The sequence below is a fragment of the Podarcis cretensis genome (assembly GCF_951804945.1).
Source record: "Podarcis cretensis genome assembly, chromosome: 3".
NCBI classification, from domain to species: Eukaryota; Metazoa; Chordata; class Lepidosauria; order Squamata; family Lacertidae; genus Podarcis; species Podarcis cretensis.
This window is the reverse complement of record NC_137172.1, coordinates 114218189-114237824: the sequence shown is the minus strand read 5'-3', so window position 1 is coordinate 114237824 and position 19636 is coordinate 114218189. Positions and strand designations below refer to the sequence as shown.

Below are 19636 nucleotides of genomic sequence, written 5' to 3'. Positions count from 1 at the left end.
TCCAATTTAGTGTGTGAATGACTCCCCTTGCGTTAACAAAGGGCATCTCTCCTGAATATAAAAACAAATGCACAAATCATGTCAATTTCAATTGATACAATTGGTACATTTTCACTTGGGTGTATTTTATTGGATTGCGAAGATAAGCCCTAAGTGGTTACTTGGTTTTCCATCTGCCAGCATCTTTTCACACATCTACCTCTGAATAGCAGGTGCTCAGTATAAAGAACTGGGAAGAATTATTGGCTTCATAATCTTCCCAGGAATCATGATTTGGAAATAGATCCTTGGATCAACGTAACAAAGCTGCTCTTTCGTTAATTATTCACCAAGAGCCAGAGAACAGAAACCATTTCAAAGCTACACAAACAGGCACACACACTTCGCCTCTGATAAGTTTCATTTCATTTCTGTGAAGATGTCCATAGAAGAGCTAGGTAGTTGCTGAGACATCCTTTCATTGAATGCAATCACTTATGAATGTCCAGAAGGAGAACGCCCTTAGCAGTATGCCTCATTGTACATTTGAAACACGGAGAAAGCCCTGGAAGAATAAGGGTGTGGCAGCTCAATTGTAAAAAACAACAGCCACAGCAAAACCCTCTGGGGAGTTAGTTCTACAATGTGGTCTGCATATTCCTTTTCAGCTGAGATTATGCTGCCAGTGGGAAAATGTACCTTTCCCCTCTTGGCTTCCAGCCAAAGAATTTAGCCTCATGTGACCTTTCGAATCTGCAATTCTTACAAGCTGGAGTTTACAACTCAATGTTTCCTGAATTGATTTTTCCTCCCCTCCCACTGAAGAACTGTCCTATTTATCCAAAGTCAGACAATGAGCAACATTTTGAAAACCCGGGTTATACTTTTACAGGATTGATGACGTGGTTTCGATCACGTTTGTTAAGTTGCATTCCTGTCACCAAGAATGTATATTTAAATCGTTCTCCTGGGTACGTTTCCAAATGACCTCTCTTTAATATGGTGCACACGCAAGGGTTCTATACTCTTAAATGTATCAATAAGTTCTTACCTGACATAAGTTCCATTGAATTGAAATGGGTGTTTGTGACTTACCATTAAACACTGCTTCCCCATGTTGCTCTGATGAAATTTGAGGTGCATCTCCCATGGCTACAGTAAAGCTTTTGATTTCTCAGTAGACACTTTACATGTTTCCTGAAGAATTTCTAGTTTTATCCACATTCGGGGCCCGAATTTAAGCAGCTACGCAAATGTCAAATAGGAAAATCGCTAAACCATTTCTTTTCAGGTACACTTGTTTAGACATGATAATCAGCTTACATGTAATCAGCTTTCAGAGCTATGAGTTACCAAACTTATAATGGGAGCAACATTCAAAAGACAATCTCATTTAGTTCAATGGGACTTGCTCTCAGACAGGTAAGTTTGCATAGGGTTGCAGACTTGGCCCACTGAATCAAATTATACTTTTGCAACACCAGCTGACCTGTAGGAACTTTGTTTAGTGATAAGACACTGAAGTCCAGCTCTGAGGGTCTTTTGGCGGTTCCCTCACAGCGAGAAGTGAGGTTACGGGGAACCTGGCAGAGGGCCTTCTTGGTAGTGGTGCCCGCCCTGTGGAACACCCTCCCATCAGATGTCAAGGATATCAAGAACTGCAGAGACTTTTAAAAGACATCTGAAGGCAGCCCTGTTTCGGGACGTTTTTAATGTTTGATGTTTTATTATGTTTTTATATGCGTAGGAAGCTGCCCAGAGTGGGCAGGGTATAAATAATAATAATAATAATAATAATTATTATTATTATTATTATTATTATTATTATTATTACGATACTGTGATGTTAGTAAGGTATCTAAATACCCGATTGATTCTTTACTGAGCCCTGCCAACCAAGCTATTTCCCCTTCCTCCAAACTGGGAAATAGTTCTATGACTACTACTACTACTAATAATAATAATAATATAATAATACTCCACCCATCTGGCTGGGTTTCCCCAGCCCCTCGGGGTGTCTTACAGCATATATCAAAACAGAATGAAACATCAAACATTAAAAACTACCTTGTACCTAATAACAATTCAGATTGAACCTGTCATGCTACAGGTGACATAACTGGGAAGGGTATAGGGCCTGATCCCTTGCCTAACAGACACGCGTGCGCACGCACGCGCGCGCACACACACACACACCATTGGGCATTACTGCCTTCCTTCCTCTCTCCTCCACTTGCCTCCAACCAAGCAGTAGTCATGGAAGCAGGTTGGGGGAGGGGGAGCCTGATGTGTTGGTGGGAGAGAACATTACAAGCCAGCTAAAATTGTAACGCCATTCTGCAAACTGCAAAGTTTCGCGGCATCTCAGCCAAGCAGTATTTCTTAACTTCTGTTTTCTCCTTTGAGAATCCAGCCAAGGAAATGCAAAAAAATAAAAATAAAAATTAAACTATATATTAAATGCATTATAAACTCTCCGCCATCCAAGTATTACAAAGATCTCAGCTGACTGTAACTTGAACCCCAGCCTAACTCAAATCACTTATAACTAAACCACAAATATAGGGCTTTTAACTTTAGGCCTCCATGTATTGAGGTTGCCAGCTGACCATGCTTTGTGGGTGTTTTCTGTTGCAAAACTCGCCTTTTAAACTAACATTCTTTGTGTTTGGTTTTGGCCCAAGGTGTATTGTTAGGGGCGAGTAAAGAAACAGTTGGGAAACAACAGCAAAAAGGTCAAGCAGCATTTTGTAAAATAGCTCCAGTCAACGAACGAATGCATTAATGTCTCCAGAGAAATACCATAGAAACTCTTGACCTCTGTCAATAATTCTCACAAGAAAAATATATATTTTAGGGAAAGGGAGCACGGCAAGGTTTCAGCGTCACAGTTTTGAACATCTAGAAATTTTGTCTAGTTTATTTTCTCAAAATTCATAGGGTCCCTGAGCTTGGGAGGTCACATTCCAGCAGCTCTCTTCAGGTGATAACCCTGCAGGGGGAAATGCAAAGTATTTAGCAGTAACCAGACTGCAGATGCTGGGGATCAGTAGGAAAGGGACTGAAAATAACAATGCAAATACCTAATAAGATTATAGAAACCTGCAGCACAAGCGATGTCAACACACTAGGAACAGCATGTTCAGTTCTGATTGCTACATCTTGTAAATGATACTGCAGAGATGGAGAAGAGGCAGAAAAGGGCAGCCCAAATGCCTGGAGCAAATCCTCTGTGAATGAAAGTTGCAACGCTTGTGGATTTTTAATTTGTGGGAGGGAAGCAAGTAAAGGGGGCATGGGCATTGGCTTATATAACATTACAGTATACATGATTTCAATATAGAGAACTTTGTATGCTTTGTATAGCAGAGTTCGCAGTCATCCAAGGAAACTGAATTATGAAAATCTCAGGACAGACAAAAGAAAGTCATTGAAATGAAGCAAATGGTTAAACTTTGGAACTCAGTGCCACAAGCTGTAGTGCGTTGTTGTTGTTGTTGTTTAGTCGTTTAGTCGTGTCTGACTCTTTGTGACCCCATGGACCAGAGCACGCCAGGCACTCCTGTCTTCCACTGCCTCCCGCAGTTTGGTCAAACTCATGCTGGTAGCTTCGAGAACACTATCCAACCATCTCTTCCTCTGTCGTCCCCTTCTCCTTGTGCCCTTAATCTTTCCCAACATCAGGGTCTTTTCCAGGGAGTCTTCTCTTCTTATGAGGTGGGCAAAGTACTGGAGCCTTAGCTTCATGATCTGTCCTTCCAGTGAGCACTCAGGGCTGATTTCCTTAAGAATGGAGAGGTTTGATCTTCTTGCAGTCCATGGGACTCTCAAGAGTCTCCTCCAGCACCATAATTCAAAAGCATCAATTCTTTGGCTATCAGCCTTCTTTATGGTCCAGCTCTCACTTCCATACATCACTACTGGGAAAACCATAGCTATAACTATACGGACCTTTGTTGGCAAGGTGATGTCTCTGCTTTTTAAGAGGCTGTCTAGGTTTGTCATTGCTTATGTAGTGCATACCCTCCAACATTTCTCTGAAATGATACCTTTGCTACCTTTCATCCTGTGGGGTGCCCCTTCCTTCCCCATCCCTTTTCATGGAGGAGCTCTTATGCCATTCCTGACCCTTGGCTACGTTTCCTTTCAGAAGTTGCAATCCTTTTTACTTAAGGGTAATTGGCAGCAGAATACATTTTGTTCTGCGCAGTGTTAAAAATGGGTACTTTGTTTTGCCAACCTTCCTGAACTTCCTTTCACTTCAGCAAAGGAGCACAACATTTGTTTAAGAAAGAAATATTGTCTTCAGTGGGAAATGTATTCCATGTGTGTTATGATTTATATCATGACAGAGCTTTCCTAACATACAATCTTGTTATTCACAGTATGGGGATATATATATATATATATATCCATATATATATCCATAATTTTAAGTTGTAGAAATGATAAATTTAGATAATTTGTATGAAAAACTCCCACAAGCATTTGATTTCCTTAATAAATCCATAGGAGATGTCAACAGGCTGGTTTATATATGAAACTTTAGGATAAATACAGCATGTCTAATTGAAAAGTCCATCTCCATCAAACACCCTGAGCTGAGCTTGAGAATGAACGATGGAGGCTTTATTTAATGCAGGCTGCCCTTGCTGTCACAAATACTATTCTTCTGTCTCCTTCACCATCTCAGCTCTCTATTCCCCAAGTGGTCTTAAAGGGGGTGGGGTGGGGAATAAATAAAAGATGACAGTTGAAAAAGTTGGTATCTGTGCAGCGGTTTAACCTCCTTATGTTCCAAAGTGTTAATCCTACTGCACTTAAGAGGATGGAAGCTGGAATCCCCGCTGTACTTGCTGGCCACAGTTCAGAATTTACCACCAAGGCAATAAGCTCACAGTTGGGAATGTTTTTGAGGAGGGAAGGCCGTGAGCAAAGGGGTCACGTCACAGGGTCATTCTTTCTATCACCAGAGGATGAAGCCACAATCATCACAAGAGATAAGGATGAAAGGAGAAAGGGGAAGCAGATAGATTTTTGCAGACCAAAAGGGGGAAAACAGGACCCCCAAACACGATCACATGTTTTCACAGCATCTGGTATTTCCCCTGCTGATATAAAACTTGGCAAACAAGTGCGAGAAAATCAACGGCCAGACCCACTGGAGTTCCCTGGCTGCAGTAACCTTTCACATAGCTTCACAATAGTTATAGAAGTAGCAGAATCGGGCCTTGGGGCAGCGGCAGAGGAGTTGTTTACAAGTACAAGCTAAGTGATGCCAGGCCCCTGTAGTCAACACCAAGTCCCTGGACTTAAAGGATGAGAATGAAGGAACATAAATGACCTTAGGAGGACAGAAGATGCCACAAAGGAGATGCGCAACAGGTGTCAATTCCCCCAACACACTGCTTTTCGTAAGCTTTTGCCAGTACAGTGGTACCTCAGGTTACATATGCTTCAGGTTACATACGCTTCAGGTTACAGACTCTGCTAAACCAGAAATAGTGCTTCAGGTTAAGATCTTTGCTTCAGGATGAGAACAGAAATTGTGCTCCAGCAGCGTGGCGGCATCTGGAGGCCCCATTAGCTAAAGTGGTGCTTCAGGTTAAGAACAGTTTCAGGTTAAGAACGGACCTCCGGAATGAATTAAGTACTTAACCCGAGGTACCACTGTAATGGCTTCATATCTCTACCGTTATCTCAGATAACCAAAAATCCTCAAGCCTGATCATTCCCAATTACTACTTTTGGGCTCCCCTGGTTCAAATAATAGGTGTGTGGGCTCTGATCTAGAGTGGAACTGCAGCAGAGGGCAAAGGGTTAACACCGCGCCACCCTCTCCTCCAAGCTGCCAGTCTGAATGGGGGGGGGGTTGCAGACTGGCCTCTGCTATTTACTAATGGCGTCCCATATGGTTTGGCCCCAAGATGATCGTGTCTGGTACTTCAGAAGCATGTGGCCAAACTATGCAACACTCATCTGACGTGAGTACTAAAAACGGCATCAATGTAAGAAAAGACAAAATATAAAACCAAATTACAGTCTGCACTGTTTTAATTTAGAACCACACTGCAGCTGTTAGAAAAGGGATGGATTTCCTTCTTCCCACACAGTCCTAAATAAAATTGGTGCCACTGACCCTCTTTTCCTTCCAGCATATGTAGGAAAGTGTCATGCTGTCATCGTTGTGCAGTTCAAACATGCCCCAATAACTAGGAATTAATACATGAGTTACAGCCCAATACAGGCACAGCAATATCATGGAATTCTGCTTGGTGGATCCTTGACTCTGGTTTCCTCAAAGCTATGCAATCCAATTTTGTGACTACATCCAGTGTGGCACGAGGACATCTCTGGGCCATGCTAGGTCCCATTCAGACTTCTCAGGTCATAAGATGCCACACTGAACGCATCTATCCCAAGGTCCCACCAGAACCTGCTGAAATAGTGGCAGATTCCAATAAGTGCCTTTTCCCTGTTCCATATGTTTGGGAGCTGTTCTCATGTTACTTCATTTTGATAGAATGTGGGTCATCGCATCAACATGATGCTGCCTACAAAAATAAACCTCAAAGTCATCTCACAATCAAGTACACAGCTGCAGTACGGACACTGTCTAATGAAAGCAAACTCCATATGGCAGGTGTTGCTTTTTACAGACCTATGGTGAAAAGTACTTGAACAATGTCAGACAAAGAAAAAGGCTCATCACCAGCACCCTTCTCCTCCACCATTTCTGTTTGAGTCCGTACACAGAAATATAATTCCATGCAGGTGCCTGCCTAAATACGGTTCTTATTCTGCAAAACACCAGCACAAAAGTGAGCAAAATAAAATAAAAGTTATATCTATATACAGAAGGAGGAGTGGCAATCCATGACAACAGTACGTCTGAAATGATGGAGGATTAAGAAGTCTGAGCTTCATTGGCAGAGCTAGCCTAGTATCAGGCAAATCTACTGGAGAATATCATATACAAAACTACCCCACCATGTACACTTACCAGACAAGAGAACACCAACAGAAAGAGTACACTGGTGCCCTTCTTCAAAAATCTCTTTCTTTTAGCACCCAAATGCTAGGAGGAAAAGATTTGCATCCTGCAATTGGAGTAGATTAAGCAAAATGAGACAGCATTTATAGCACAAGCTGCTACACCAGTCACACCAGGATAAAGAAAGAAATGAAAGACACCTTTATGCCAGAGCTCAAGGCATAATTTTGGCAAAGTTTAATGCATGGGGGTGGGAGAGAATGCAAGAGGAGGCCATTGAACCTGCCATTCACACCAGTTCTATATGAGACGGATGAATCTTCCAAAACCCAAGCAAGAAAAGTATGAATGTGACTGGTCAGTCTTCCTTGAAAGCTTCTGATATGATCTCAGACACATTAGAAAAGAACATAAGAAATGCCTGCTCAATAAGGTCCATAGCCCATCTAGTCCAGCATTCTGTTTTCATAATAGCCAACCAGAGAGGGTGCACCTCCACAGGCACATACCTCCACATGTGGTGGGAGTGCCCCAAAATCCAACTATTCTGGACAACAGCCATACGAGAAATATGTAAAACAACTAAGCAAGTATTAGAAATCACCCCAGAATGGGCCCTACTAAACATCTTCCAAGACAACAATGCCCATTTACACCACAAAGAACTCATAACCCACCTACTTTCAGCAGCCAGAAACACTATAACCAGACACTGGAGAGACCTGCCAGGAGTAAGCATGGACCAATGGTACCAAATAGTATGGGAAACAGCCCTACTAGAAAAAATAACCAATAAACTGAAACTGACACGGGGACAAACAGAAGAAGACGCTTTTATCCCGGTATGGCTCCCCTTTATCACATACACAACCCAACAAGACAATGACAATAATCCACCAACAGCATACAAATCAATATGGCTAACCTGATCCAAAACACCCACCCACCACACTCACACATGAAAACAAAGATCACCACAGCCAATCACAAACAAACAACCACACCCTAGGTCAACCCCAACCTCTCTCACCACCAAAGAAACACAAATGAACAGCAGAGAACCGGCACAAGCAACGCTGACATTAGACCCTACATACATTAAGCAAAATAGAAACATCGCTACCCGACCCCACCCCCACCCATCTTCTCCCCCTCCACCCCTTTTCTTCCTAATGTCTCAACAAATGAAACTGATTTGTAAAAATGTTACATGGGAAAAAATACAAGAGACATTACACATACTTCTGTAAATCAAGAAAATCTTTAATAAAAAAAATGGCCAACCAGATGTCTGTGTTTACACCAGTTGACACACACATTTACAGTGCATACTATCTGAAATTAAAAGTGAGATAGAGAGGTGTTGCTGCTCACCCATATGGGAAACAGACCATACAGAGCTCATTGGCTTGGCATTTTGTTGTTGTTGTTCTATTTCTTCATACTGGGTGTGATGTCCTTGGTTTCCTCTCCCTCCATCCATATGGATAGAAAGATACCACTAAGACCATTCACTGACAAAACACTGGTGATGACTATTTAGCAACAACGGTGAAGGGTTGGAGGTCTTCCGTGGTCTCGGGGGCCTTAAAATGACATGTGACACAACAGACCATCTAAGCTCTTCTCCCGCCTTCCTTCTGAAAGCCTTGTAGAATATCCATGGTTTCATGATGTCACAACTTTCTGCATTGTTGTGTCACTGGCAGTCAGGGATACAGAGTGAGAACAATGAAACACAGAACAGCATGACATTGCAACACAAAGCAAATCCTACTGAATATTACAAAAGGGGAAAAGAAGAGCTAGATGTGTGGTTGGAGTCATGTCAAAAGAGGGAGTGGGGGAGAAATGATCAGTCACGTCTTGGAAGAAAAGCAAGGAGTTATAATCTATATAGAGGAAATTTTGTTAGAAGACTTAAGAGTTGTAGAGTCACTTGCAGATAAGGCCTGAGCAGGATCAAGGAGAGAGTTTGCAAACACATACCCTCCAACATTTCTCAGATGAAAATAGAGATATCCTAAGGAAAAGTGGGAGATTCCAGGGTCAAATAAAAAAAATTGGACAACTTCTGTAAATCTGGGACTGTCCCTGGAAAATAGGGACTCTTGGAGGGTTTGCAAACATGACTCAGCTGCCAGCTCTACCTAAAGAAACTCTTAGCATCCTCTACAAGCTTCACCACTATCAGATAAATCCTAAAATATTAACATAGGAACATAGGAAGTTGCCTTAATAAGGAGTTGAATCCACTGGTTCATCTAACTCAGTAGTTGTTTGGATTTGATATCCCACTTTATCACTACCCTAAGGAGTCTCAAGGGACGCAGGTGGCGCTGTGGGTTAAAGCCTCAGCGCCTAGGACTTGCCGATCGAAAGGTCGGCGGTTCGAATCCCTGCGGCGGGGTGCGCTCCCACTGCTCGGTCCCAGCGCCTGCCAACCTAGCAGTTCGAAAGCACCTCCGGGTGCAAGTAGATAAATAGGGACCGCTTACCAGCGGGAAGGTAAACGGCGTTTCCGTGTGCGGCTCTGGCTCGCCAGAGCAGCGATGTCACGCTGGCCACGTGACCCGGAAGTGTCTCCGGACAGCGCTGGCCCCTGGCCTCTTAAGTGAGATGGGCGCACAACCCCAGAGTCTGTCAAGACTGGCCCATACGGGCAGGGGTACCTTTACCTTTTAAGGAGTCTCAAAGCAGCTAACATTCTCCTTTCCCTTCCTCCCCCACAACAAACACTCTGTGAGGTGAGCGGGGCTGAGAGACTTCAGAGAAGTGTGACTAGCCCAAGGTCACCCAGCAGCTGCATGTGGTGGAGCGGGGAAGCGAACCCGGTTCACCAGATTACGAGTCCACCGCTCTGAACCACTACACCACACTGGCTCTCTCAGTACTGTCTCCACTAGAGTTGCAGAGAAGGGCTGTCTCTCAGCTCTACCTGGAGATGCCAGGGATTGAATCTGGAATCTTCTGCACGCAAGACAGATGCTCTACCACTGAGCTATGTCTCTTCCCTCCCCCCTCTGCCTTGGAAATCCAACTGGAGAGGAATTTCCTGCATTGCGGTTGCTCAGTCTTCATTCAGCTACTAATTCTACCCATAGAGACTCAGCCCGCAGCATCCACTATTAGGCCTTGCCCACATCACACACCTAGCGCTTGGGAAGTACAGGGCAGTTCTCCACAGCACCGGGAGGCACGATCAAGGCTAATACCATCACAAAAGCACCGAGTTTGTTTTCTAAAAAAAGGGAAAGAACTCCAAAGGGAAGATAAAAGGGTGTAGTGGCATTTGACGAGGGCAGTGTTACAGCTGCACCATTTCAATTTGATACTGTAATTTACACTGTGACCTGTCTATTAACCCCAATCCCCTCTCTCACTGTTCAAGATGCACCTACTACAGCGATTCAGGTGCGGCTGAATAGCCTCTGTCATTGTCCTGGCCTGCCATGAGGTTTCTCAACTCAATGCTACCCCTTGAATGACACTCTGTCATTATACTATATTTAGGTAATGAAAGGTGTAATTTAGCTTTGTTCTGTTGCAAGCCAATCCGGGCCTTGTATGCATCGGGATAGGTAATAAAATAGGCGTGCGGATATAAAAAGCCTGAATAAGCATATTATTCAGCGTAATTTCACAAGCCAAAACTGATGAAAGAAACGAGGGGTACAAAAGCCTCGGCCACTTCAATGCCTGACAACGAGAACTGTCATTAGGGGGCTGTACAAAGAGACAGATTAAGGCTGGACACGGGATCTACGTGGCCCATGATTAATCAATCCCCCTTATGCTATGGAAGCTGCTCCATAATTGATGGCATTTGGTGATGATTGCTTTCCAGTTACAGGACTCTCTCCTGTCGTTCACGGGGGAATATTGCTCCGCAACATGCTTTATACGACTATCATCAGCCTTTCCAGACAAAGCATTGTCCTGGGCTTGGCATCTTTGTGGAACTGTCCTCCTGTCATCATAATTGTTCTGTCTGGACATTGTTCCAGACTTCAGCCATCTGCTTTATCACACCCCCACCCATTCTCCGCAGGAATGAATGTAGCGGATAAAGGATCATCCTGGCAGAAGAGATAATGAGAAATAAGCACCCGATGGCCAAATTAGCCATAACACGTTCCTCTAACCTGAGTAACGTTATCGCAGAGAAGAGATCTCACAGAGCTTGTGCTAAATTCATCATTGCATCAAAAGGGGAGCAAATGGCAGGTGCCTCCTCTGCTGCTAGCCGGCAAACTATTATCAGAAGGGCTTTAGGGACACGGGTGGCGCTGTGGTCTAAACCACTGAGCCTCTTGGGCTTGCTGATCAGAAGGTCGGCGGTTCGAATTCCCATGACGGGGTGAGCTCCTGTTGCTCTGTCCCAGCTCCTGCCAACCTAGCAGTTCGAAAGCATGCCAGTGCAAGTAGATAAATAGGTACCGCTGTGGCGGGAAGGTAAATGGTGTTTCTGTGCGCTCTGGCTTCTGTCACGGTCCTCCATGTGCGAGTAGCAGTTTAGTCCTGCTGGCCAAATGACCCGGAAACCTGTATGTGGACAAACATCAGCTCCCTTGGCCTGAAAGCGAGATGAGCACCGCAAACCCCATAGTCGCCTTTGACTGGACTTAACCACCCAGGGGTCCTTTACCTTTACCTTACCTATCGGGAAGGCTTTACATAAGAGGGCTGCATGCATCGCTAGAATATCACATGCAGCAGATAGTGCAAAAAGTGTGCGTGAGAGAGCGTTGTTGTGAAAAGGAAGGTCTGCAGGGGTCTTACCTAAAGTGCATTCTCCACTCGTAGAAAATGCTGCAGTCCAGGTTCATAGCACTGTTCTGTTTCAATCTAGCCACAATTCCCTTTGCTCCTGACCATTGTCAAAGTTAGCAAGGAGTCAAAGTTTGATGGGAATAAAAGTTTATAGCACCTGGAGGGTACCACTTTGGCTACCCTTACACCTGCAAAACTTTCAGGGATTTTTTTTTTTTTACTAAATTTTACTACTTATTTTTTTTAATATATATGATTATATACCAAGGTTGTCTCTTGTCAACATTGCAGAAAATTGGAATATTGAGTCTCCCTACAAAATAGAAGAGAGATATTTCAGCGTGAGTGAAAGGGGGGAAAGAGGAGGCGAAGTTGCTTGCCGCCAGATTCTTTTAACGCAAGTGGCAGAAAAGAACTGAATGACAAAAAGGGAGAATAAACTTTAAGAGAAAGTAACTCTGGTCTGTCCATGTTTGGTTTGCATTAGTTGCTAGTCCTGTCTACCCAGCCCACCTAGCTTCCATAAAACTGGAGAAGTGAACATCCAGCGATCTTATCACCTCTCCGACTTTGATCCATACCGGTTACTACCTTTAGGGATTCCTTGCCTTTGATAATTCTAGTTTATCATTCCTTGTTACTTTTGACCAATGGGCTTAAGTGAAGAAAGGAGGAAAATACCTGAAATGCCAGGAGTTTAAACAAATGGAGGAATTTGTCAGGCATTCAAAGTCAATTTTGTCCTTTTAAAATGAATCTTGCCCCAAGTGCTGAAACACCATTGTTTTAAAGCAGTTAACAGCATTTAACATCAGAGAAACTCATTAACTTGTTTCAATTGGTGTAGAAGGCTCCTCTTGAGAGTGGCACTCTCAAGAGCACAGTTTATCCCAGTCATGGGGAAATGGATGCAGCCTTTGTGAAAGGACTATCGTCAGGACGAAGCATGAATTATCCACCCTGTTGCTGGAAAGAAAGTACTTGACTTCCACAAAAAGCTCACACCACACCGTCATTTCTCCTATTCGATTACTCTCTGCTTAGGCATGCATTTTATAGGGATGCCATATTCCAAAAAGTTAATTAGTTTTGCTCAGAATTGTTGGGTGTTTTTGGTCAAACTGCAAAAAAAGAGAGATTTTTGAGCTATGTTTAAGAGAAGTCGGCAAAAACAACATTGCCAACATAGGATTTCCCTGGACATCTTGTCGATTTCTGCTTGGACACTGCTTCTGACTGCAGTATTCTTGGTATGTCCATATAATTTTGGATGTATGGCAACCCTATTTTGTAACATCTGCACGGCATTGCACATTCCTCTTTATTGCAAAAGCCTGGTGTAGAAGGCCAGCAGGAATTCTGCTTTCCTCATTCATGTGTCAGTAGCAAAAGAAACAACACACCACCATTCATTAAAATAAAAAAAATACATCAGAGTTTTTTCAACACGCATAAAAATTATACTTTAAAATGAAGAATAATGTGTGAGATGGCCTGAAGTATCAATTAGCAACAGACACAGGAGGAAGCACATTAAAAATAGTGTTAATTATTATTAGTATAGCTAAAAGGGTGGATGTCTGGCTGTTAACCAGGTTGGTGGTTCGAGCCCACCCAAGGACGGCTGTAGGCAGGATTACTATATTGGAGGGGGTTGGACTATATCAAGCATAGGCAAGCTGGGCCCTCCAGATGTTTTGAGACTACAATTCCCATCATCCCTGACCACTGGTCCTGTTAGCTAGGGATGGTGGGAGTTGTAGTCCCAAAACATCTGGAGGGCCAAGTTTGCCTGTGCCTGGATTAGATGATCCAACTCTACAGTTCTATGATTCTACGAGTCATTGAGTTGTAGATTTGGAAGAGCCCAACTCACTGCATTGCAGGAATATTTTGCCCAATGACCCTGAGATTAAGAGTCTCATGCTCTACCAACTGAGCTATGAACATGGTGGGCTATGACTATGGTTCTATGACAGTTTCCACAAATCTGCTCTACAGTAATTTCCCAGGGCAAACTTTGTGGACATGAGGCGATGGTGGACGGTAAAAAATTGTGTCCTACCACCCGTAAATGTGAAAAGGGTCAATGAAGCCCATTGTCAATGGCCTACTGTTGACTATTATCCTTGACAGCTCAAGAGAACCTCCATGCTCAGAAGCAATGGACTATGGAATAACAGCTGCTGGAGGCATACAGCATGGGAGATCTATGGGCCTGCTTATGGACTCTCAAAGGCAATTGGCCAGCTTCTTTTGGTAACAGTATGCTAAGCCACATTGACCTTCAGCTAGGCCTAGTGCCATAGTTTCTGAATGTCTTACAACATTGTTTAGAACCTCCAACCCATGGGCCAAATTGGGCCCATCAGAGGTCCCAATTTAGCCTACAAGGTCATTTCTCCCAAAACATGCCCACCTTCTTCACACCACAGGTGACATCAGGATCGGCAGTGCAACCACGTTTCCTGTTCCTACTACTAACAGTACAAGATTGCATGGGGACACTCAGAAGAGGAGAGTCTTACCATACAGTCAAATCAATGAAAATACACTTTAGTGAAACATGGACAACAGAGCGTCATTCAACAAGTTACCATTCCTTCATTACATTTTCCCCTTTAGGAAAACAAAACTAAGATTTACCTTCAAGCTCTCCGGGGAGGGTAGCACAAGAACGACTACAAAACATTCGAAAACCCAGGGTGCCTTATAAATTATAATTTTCATGTAGATCTTACATTGCAGCATGGCCTACGGCTGCTATTTTGTAGTGAGCAACACACTATTTTTTATATGCGACAAGGTAAAAATTATGCCCAGTTAATTCAGATCGCACATCTAAGAAAATGATGGCTGGGAAGCGCTAGAGACAGGCTCAAAAATCATGGCTTTTAAACAGTCTTCCAAAGACTCCCAACAAAGTTATTGATCACTCCCCCTCCAACACAAAAAACGGGTAGATTATATTGCTACAGAAACAACTGTCACATTGATGTGAAGAACATATATCCTCTGCAAACTATTGGAACTAGGGCTGCCTTGTTAACAGTTTCCACCAAGCTGTTAACAAGGCAAAGAGTAGTATTTTCCACCTGAAGTTTAAACAGGTTAATTACGTTTTTCCTCTCCATTTGCACAGAGATGTGAAGTAGCCGTCAAAAGAATGAACCCGGTATGTGCTTCTTGGCAGGGAAATCCTTTTAAGTACTTAAAGTCATCTTTAAGTTTGAGTCATTAGGATTAGTTCTGCACTGTTTAATGTTAAAGGAAATAGGTAGATAATGAAACAACTCTGGAGACAAGTGGAACACCAACTGCTAATGGGACATCAAGTGTTCCATGTACTCAAAATATTTACAGAAAGAGTTAACATTGATTCCATCCTTTTATCATCCCTGTTCAAAGCAAAGTCGCCTCCCTTTATCTGATCAGAAATATTTAAAATCATTACAAATAATAATATCTTTCAGGGAGTCGACGGAGATCTGAGCCATCAGACCTACCTGCGTGTTTGTAGGCCACAGCTAACTGTTTCCGTCCATTGTTTCAACCGAATTCCTTTTGGAAGGTGAAGGAAGTTGCTGCTTTATTTTAGAAATACAGAAATGTGAGCAATCTGAAATTAGGCATCTGGATTGTCTCCTCTTGCGGTATAGTTCACGTAGTGTTTTGAAGAGCCGAAACAATGGTAGGCCTCGATTGAGTCTGCTCTCCCTGAGCTCATCACTAACACATGTGCATTAAGTCATAATAATAATAATAATAATAATAATACAGTGGTACCTCAGGTTAAGTACTCAATTCGTTTCGGAGGTCCGTTCTTAACCTGAAACTGTTCTTAACCTGAAGCACCACTTTAGCAGATGGGGCCTCCTGCTGCTGTGCGATTTCTGTTCTCATCCGGAAGCAAAGTTCTTAACCCGAGGTACTATTTTTGGGTTAGCGGAATCTGTAGCCTGAAGCATATGTAACCTGAAGCGTATGTAACCTGAGGTACTACTGTAATAATAATAATAATAATAATAATAATAATAATAATAATAATATAATTAATTATTTATACCCCACCCATTTGGCTGGGTTTTCCCAGCCACTCTGGGCGGCTTCCAACCAAATATTAAAAACAATACAGCGATCTCTACAGCAGGAGCACACTAAAAAGAACTAGGGTCCGATAACATGGAAGAACAAACCAAAGTAACACCCTCCCACTCCAGTTAACACAGAGCCAGCCTTGCCCAAATGGCATCCCATGCAACAAGCAACTTCTGTGCCTCCCTTCCATTTGCTCAGCTGTGAAACCCATTGTTTTTTTAATTACATGTGCAGCCTATCGGGTGACTTTGACACACAACATGAATGAATGATTTTATACCTGTCACCATTGCTACTTTTCTAGAAAAAGAGGTGCCAGAACTCACCACAAACACCTCCCTCTCTCTCTTAGAATGGCAATGGCACCCACCTGAGAAGCGCCAGAACTGAGTTCCGGCAAGTTCCGGCTGAACAAAAATAGTCCTCCCAAGCATAGTTGGGCCTGTAAAAGTATATTTATTCAGGCCACACAAACTGCTTGCGCTATTTGCTTCTGCTGTTGAGCGCATGGTTGACTTGACTATCTTATGTCTCTTTCTCATCAGCAGAATGGGCTCCTAGTCAGTTTCAAGGCTTAGTATAAAGTACTGGATCTAACCTTTAAAGCCCCAAATGGATTGGTACCAGTTTATCTGAAAGAGGCCCTGCTTTAAATACCTCAACCAAATGAAGGGAAGCTGGTAACCATTAGGGTTTGAAAGTGGTACCCAGTTATGGAACACCATTGACAGAGAAGTTCACGAAGGCCCTTTGCTTCTATATTTAACTCTGGGAGTTCTGTTTTGCCATATTTACGTTGCTTTGTGTTTCATATTTAATCGTTTTTATACTTATCTATTGCAGGCCACCTTCATGTTATGAGGCCGCACACAAACGTCTGAGTAATAAATGATAAATAAATAAGTTGAGTAGATGACCCCCGCCCCCCTAAATTCAACCAAGAGCTATCTAATCCAACTCATAGGAATCAATATTTGAAAATGAGAGACAGAGCTGCATTAATGGTCCTATATTTATCATTTTGAAGGACGTGCCAAACTAAATGGACTTAGTTTGCAGCCAAGTACCTCAGAGTAAGACCTTTTGAACGAAGTGGAACTTACTCCAGAGTAGACGTGCCTAGAATTGCACTGTTACAGCACATTCCTAAGCATGTTGACTCAAAAGTAAATCCCACTGAGTTCAGGACTTACTCCATGGCAGATTTACTTAGAAATGTACAAATAATGCTATGCTGGTAGTTACAAATATATTTGTTCACAACAGTGTTCATATTTAAACCACCATTATTATTATTATTTTTTTTATAATAATTTTTATTCGTTTTTCAAATAGATAACAAAAATACCACAAAACAACATAATTTCCAGCTGATCGTTTCATACCCTTCTTTCTTTTGACTTCCCCATACCTCCCCATCCCTGCATTCTTGTTTAGTGATTCTTTAGCAACCCTTAGGTCCATTATCTTAATTCCCTTTCATAAAAGTTCCTTTAGTTTTTTTTTTTTTTGATTACTGCTGCAATTTCTTTACCTCTTACCCCCTGACATCTTAACATTCGTCAATTTTACAATTGTTCTTGAGATATATTTTAAATTTCTTCCAGTCCTCTTCCACTGTCTCTTTCCCCTGGTCACGGATTCTGCCCGTCATCTCGGCCAGTCCCATAAAGTCAATCACCTTTGTTTGCCATTCTTCCAGAGTAGGTAGTTCTTGCGTCTTCCAATACTTTGCCAGTAGAATTCTTGCTGCTGTGGTGGCATACATAAAGAAAATCCTATCCTTCTTTAACACCAATTGGCCAACCATGCCCAAGAGAAAAGCCTCTGGTTTCTTAGGAAAAGTCCACCTAAGGACCTTCTTAATTTCATTATAGATCATTTCCCAGAAAGCTTTAATCTTTGGGCAGGTCCACCAAAGGTGGTAAAAAGTGCCTTCAGTCTCATTACATTTCCAACACTTATTGTTAGGCAAATGATAAATTTTTGCAAGCTTGACTGGGGTCATGTACCACCGATAGATCATTTTCATAATATTTTCTTTTAAAGCATTACATGCAGTAAATTTGATACCGGTGGTCCATAACTGTTCCCAGTCAGCAAACATAATATCATGACCGATATCTTGTGCCCATTTAATCATAGCTGATTTCACCGTTTCATCCTGTGTATTCCATTTCAACAGCAAGTTATACATTTTTGATAAATTCTTAGTATTGGGTTCCAACAGTTCTGTTTCTAATTTTGACTTCTCTTTCTGAAATCCTATTTTTCTGTCCTGTTTAAATGTCTCATTTATCTGATGATAATGCAACCAATCTCGAACCTTAGGCTTTAGTTTCTCATAACTCTGAAGTTTCACCCTTTCACCATCATATTCTAAAATTTCATAATATTTTGGCCATTTAGAGTCCATATTAAGCTTTTTTACTTCCCTAGCTTCCATTGGTGACACCCACCTAGGGGTTTTACTTTCCAGCAGATCTTTATATCTAATCCAAACGTTATACAATGCTTTCCTTACAATATGGTTTTTAAAACTTTTGTACACCTTTACCTTGTCATACCATAAATATGCATGCCAACCAAAACTATTGTCGTACCCTTCCAGGTCCAAAATGTCAGTGTTCTCAAGAAGTAGCCAGTGTTTCAACCAGCAGAAAGCTGCCGATTCATAGTAAAGTCTTAAGTCCGGCAGGGCAAACCCCCCTCTATCCTTTGCATCAGTTAAAATCTTAAATTTAATTCTGGGCTTTTTGCCCTGCCAGACAAATTTTGATATGTCTTTCTGCCACTTCTTGAAACAATCCATCCTGTCCAAAATCTGTAACGTCTGAAATAAAAACAGCATTCTAGGCAATACATTCATCTTAATAGTAGCAATTCGGCCTAACAAGGAAAGTTTCAACCTTGACCATATTTCCAGATCTTTCTTAACCTCTGCCCAAGTTTTTTCATAATTATCCTTAAATAAATTCACATTCTTGGATGTTAAGTTTAACCCCAGGTATTTTACCCTTTTTGTTATTTCCAGGCCTGTTTCATTCTGAAAACTCTCTCTTTCTTCCATTGTTAAGTTTTTTTCCAACACTTTCGTTTTTTGTTTGTTCAATTTAAAACCTGCTACTCGACCAAATATTTCAATTAATTCTAATACTCTTTTAGTACTAGTGTCTGGCTGTTGCAAAGTCAATACTAGGTCATCTGCAAATGCTCTTAACTTGTAATGTCTAACTCCGACCTGAACTCCTTTAACCAACTGGTCCTTTCTAATCATGTTTAACAAAACCTCCAGGACTGATATAAAAAGCAAAGGGGATATTGGGCATCCCTGCCGTGTACCTTTTTCTATGGGTATTTCTTCTGTAACCACATTGTTTACAATTAGCTTGGCCTTTTGTTGAGAATATATTGCACCTATACCGTTTTCAAAACCTTGGCCTACCCCCATCCCTTGGAGATTTTTTTTCATAAAAGTCCAGCAGATATTGTCAAAGGCTTTCTCCGCGTCTACAAAAATCAAGACTGCTTTCCTGTTAATGTCAACATCTAGCAATTCTAAAATGTCTATAATGTTCCTCACATTGTCTGACATATATCTCCCTGGGAGAAAGCCTGTTTGGTCCTTATGAATCTCCTCTATCAACACTCTTTTCAATCTTTTTGCCAAAATGTCTGCAAAAATTTTGTAATCCACATTGAGCAAAGATATAGGGCGGTAGTTTCTAACCTGGTTCTTCTCAGCTTCTGTCTTCGGTATAAGTGAGATAAAAGCCTCTTTCCACGATTCAG

At 42.1% G+C, this 19636-nt stretch overlaps 1 protein-coding gene across 3 annotated transcripts in view; it reads right to left on the bottom strand.

Annotated features, from left to right (window-relative positions):
- The window catches only part of LOC307212652 (uncharacterized protein), a 230559-nt gene that overhangs the window by 62038 nt on the left and 148885 nt on the right, over positions 1-19636 (bottom strand). Inside the window, exon 4 of one of the 3 annotated variants that reach the window (XR_013837043.1) lies at positions 12884-13113. The exons of the other annotated variants lie outside the window; for them this stretch is intronic. The gene's annotated coding sequence lies outside the window, so the exon portion shown is untranslated. Of the gene's footprint in view, positions 1-12883; positions 13114-19636 lie in introns of those variants that run through there. 3 annotated transcript variants of the gene reach the window in all.